Source organism: Panthera leo, chromosome C2, assembly GCF_018350215.1.
Source record: "Panthera leo isolate Ple1 chromosome C2, P.leo_Ple1_pat1.1, whole genome shotgun sequence".
In the NCBI taxonomy this organism is placed as follows: Eukaryota; Metazoa; Chordata; class Mammalia; order Carnivora; family Felidae; genus Panthera; species Panthera leo.
The window spans coordinates 37,656,903-37,660,863 of record NC_056687.1 but is presented as its reverse complement, the minus strand read 5'-3'; the positions used below and the strand labels follow the sequence as shown (position 1 = coordinate 37,660,863).

Sequence of the window (3,961 nt, the reverse complement as noted above, 5' to 3'; positions counted from 1 at the left end):
TATTTATTTATTTAAAAATGCATTTATTCACGTAATTAGTGTCTCCACATATTTCTCACTTCAACTTCCTTCTTCCCATTCTCACTGGGAACATGCTAAGTTAGGCCCTCATTGTACTATATTTGTAAGAGCAAATCTCCTCTGCTCACAGTTACTTTATATCCTTCTGGACTTCTTTCTTTGACTAATGAATTTTCCTATTATAATTCATTCAGATATATGCTCCTAGATTAATATAAGCACATATCTGCTCTAGCCTCTCTTGCTCAAAATTGATCTCCATGTCCTCCCAAACTAAGGTTTAACTTTTCAAACTAGTGTTTATTTTTTTTAATTTTTTTAATGTTTATTTATTTTTGAGAGAGAGAGTGCAAGCAGGGGAGAGGCAGAGAGAGAGAGAGAGGGAGACACAGAATCCGAAGCAGGCTCCAGGCTCTGAGCTGTCAGCACAGAGCCCGACGTGGGGCTTGAACTCACAAACCATGAGATCCTGACCTGAGCCGAAGTCTGCCACTTAACTGACTGAGCCACCCAGGCTCCCCTCAAACTAGTGTTTAAAATGATTCCCAATACTCTCATAAGTTCCTTTATAATCATATCCCACATTTTGGTAAGTTTCAGTCAAGCAAGACAATTGTGCATTTCCCAAATATGCTCTAGACCTTTCCACTCCTGCTAGGTCTACAACCTCCATCTGGGAAACACCATTCTAGTTCATTCCTTTGAAAACCTTAATCATCCTATAAGATGTAACTCAAAGGAGTTTTAATGCATAACTTTTTTCTATCCTTGCCAAAGGCTATTTGAAAACCTTCTTCCTTGAATAAAGCATTTATTTTGTACTTATTTCCCTTATGATCTGTACATTAGTTCAATCAAACAATGGAAACTTCCTGTGAATTTGTCTTTCCCTAAGAAGTTAAAACTTTCTTGTGGACAGGCATTATAATAATTGTCTTTGTATTCCTCAAGTGCTTAGCATAATATCTTACTCTTTAAAAAAGGTTCATTTATACAGAAGAGCATCAAAGTAAGATACTATTTTAGAAATAATTGAAATGCCAAAGTGTCTAAATATATATTCTTGAGAGTATATATGGGGCTGATTGGGATGCAGTTAAAACTTGCATGAAGTTAGATAATCAAAAAGTAAACTCACCCTGAGGAAGCATAATAAGTAGGTAAGTTTTCAGCTGGTGAAAAAATAAGGAAATAAAATCTTGGTAAATTATAACTTGTCAACTTAGTTTTCAACAGTGCCATGGATTTCTAATACACAGTTAAATCACAGAACCTAACTCCAGGGATACCTGGGTAGCTCAGTTGGTTAGGCGTCCAACTCTTGATTTTGGCTCAGGTCATGATCCCATGGTTTGTGAGATTGAGCCCCACAGCAGGCTCTGTGCTGACAGTGCAGAACCTGCTGGGGATCCTCTCTCTCTCCTTCTCTCTCTGCCCGTCCCCAGCTCATACTCTCTCTCTCTCTCTCTCTCTCTCTCAAAAATAAATAAATAAATATTAAAAAATGAAACTAATTCCAAATATTTTTTCTGGTTTAAGTAAGACAATACAAAGCTACACAAAACTCTCTCTCTCTCTCTCTCTCTCTCTATATATATATATATATATATGCATGTATATACAGTGTAATATAAAGATGTAATGCCTTGATGAAAGACTTTTAAAAAATAAAGGAAGTACTATATTATCAAACTGTAAAACCTTCTCTATGAAAAATTATAGAAGATGATTTTGTGCTTCTAAGAAGTAAGCATACAAAGAAATAAATATGCTAAGCAGGTTCCAAAATGGCTGCCCTAGTGATTCCTATCTTCTAGTATTCACATCTTTATGTAGACATTTCCATTGTACCAGAGTTGTTCGGTGTGACTAGTAGTACGTAGCTGAAGTGACAGTATGTCATTTCCTAGATTAAGTTATAAAACACAATGGCTTCCATCTCAGATATGCTCATTCTTTTTTGCCCTCTCACTCTGGGAGAAGCAATCTCCTATGTTGTAAGCAGTCCTGAGTAAGGTCTTCATGAGTAGGAATTGAAGATTCCCGCCAAACACCAGTGAGGATGTTTAGGCCTATGACAAACTGAAGCCTGCCATCAACCATTTGAATAAGCTTGGAAGCACTGTTTGAGCCTTGAGATGACTGTAGCCTCTGCAATCTTGTGAGAAACCCTGAGCCAAACCAACCAGCCAAACTGCACCCAGACCACTAACCCTCAGGTACTATGTGAGAAAATAAATATTGGAGGATACTTTGTTATGAAGCACAGAATGCATAGATTCACAGAAATTTTGCCATTAAGCCTATTTAAAATAAAAGTAATAATGTACATCTTAAAATTATTTTGTTGACTACAAATTTAATTTACTACCTTAATGAAATATCCTCAAAATAAACATTTACATTATACGAATTTGGCTTTTATTTAATAAAAACAATTACAACCCCTTACTTCTAAAGATTTGACTTCTTGGCTCTCATAAAACCTTAACAGTTGTGGGTTATTTTTCTTTTCCTTGAATATAAAATGTTTTGAGGCTGCATCTGGCTCCTGCTCTCACAGCCACTGCAGTAAACTGAAGTCCATAGAGAAGGCGCTGGGGCAAGTGAGATGCCAGACAGGCACTGGATGACTCTGCCTCTCTGAGGAAAATAATTAAACATGGGCAAAGGAAATCCTAAGAAGCCAAAAGGCAAAATGTCATCATACACATTCTTTGTGCAAACTTTCCAGGAAGAGCACCCAGATGTTTCAGTCAACTTCGAGTTTTCGAAGGAGTGCTCGGAGAGCTGAAAGACCATGTCTGCTCAAGAGAAAGGAAACTTTGAAGACATGGCAAAGGCAGACAAGGCCTGTTATGAAAGAGGATATGAAAACATATCCCACCTAAAGGGGAAACAAAAAACAGAAGTCCTAAGATCCTAATGCACCCAATGTACTCCTTTGGCCTTTTTCTTGTTTTCTTCTGCATATCACCACAAAATCAAAGGAGGACATTCTGGCTTCTCCATTGGTGATGTTGCAGAGAAAATGGGAGAGATGTGGAATAACTCTGCCACAGATGACAAGCAGCCTCACAAAGAAGGCTGCTGAGCTGAAGGAAAAATACGAAAAGGGTATGGCTGCATTTGGAGCTGAAGGAAAGCCTGATGCAGCAAAAAAAAGAGTTGTCAAGGTTGAAAAAAAAAAACAAGGAAAAGAAAGAAGAGGAAAAAAAGTAGGAAGATGAAGATGATGAATATGCTGGTTCTAACTCAGTTCTTTTTCTTGTCCATAAAGCATTTAACCCCCTGTAACCAACACGTTCCTATTAAAGAAAAAAATTGAAATGTAAGGCTGTGTAAGATTTATTTTTAAACTGTAAGGTATCTTTTTTTTGTATAATTAGCACACTACCAAACGTGACTTTAGATAGCCCTGTCCTGGTGATATTTTCAGTAGCCACTAACCCTGCCTGGAACAGTGTGGGGGGTGGAAACTGGCATGGAAATTTACACAGGTTCATGTTGGTGCATAGCACGAATTAGTTGTATATTGGGATAGTAGTGTTTTCATATTCAGTTGTCTTTGAGGCAGCTTACAGGAAATAACTGGTGTTCTGTTAACTGAATACCACTCTGCAATAGCAACAACAAAAAAAGTTGCAGCTGTTATGCTGACATTCTGAATGCTTTTAAGTAAATACAATTTTTCTATTAGTGAAAAATAAATAAAATGTTTTAAGGATTTGGCTCTATTTACTCTAGTGTTTCTCAAAATAAGGATTCTAGGTAAGTTTCAATGTCTAAGTGAAGATCAGAAATACAGAATTTTCAATAGCTCTTTAGGCATAACAGTAGTGAGCCACAGGTCATATGAAGATAAAATAGATTCTTCTTCCCAGATTCCTTTCTTGTGTTTTCTTAAACTCAGTTTTTAGATTTGCTACAGGCCAAAGAC

General features: G+C 37.0%; 1 pseudogene; it reads left to right on the top strand.

Annotated features, from left to right (window-relative positions):
* Window positions 1-2,683: 2,683 nt before the first annotated feature.
* Window positions 2,684-3,318, top strand: LOC122229245 (annotated as a pseudogene).
* The last annotated feature ends 643 nt before the right edge of the window (window positions 3,319-3,961 follow it).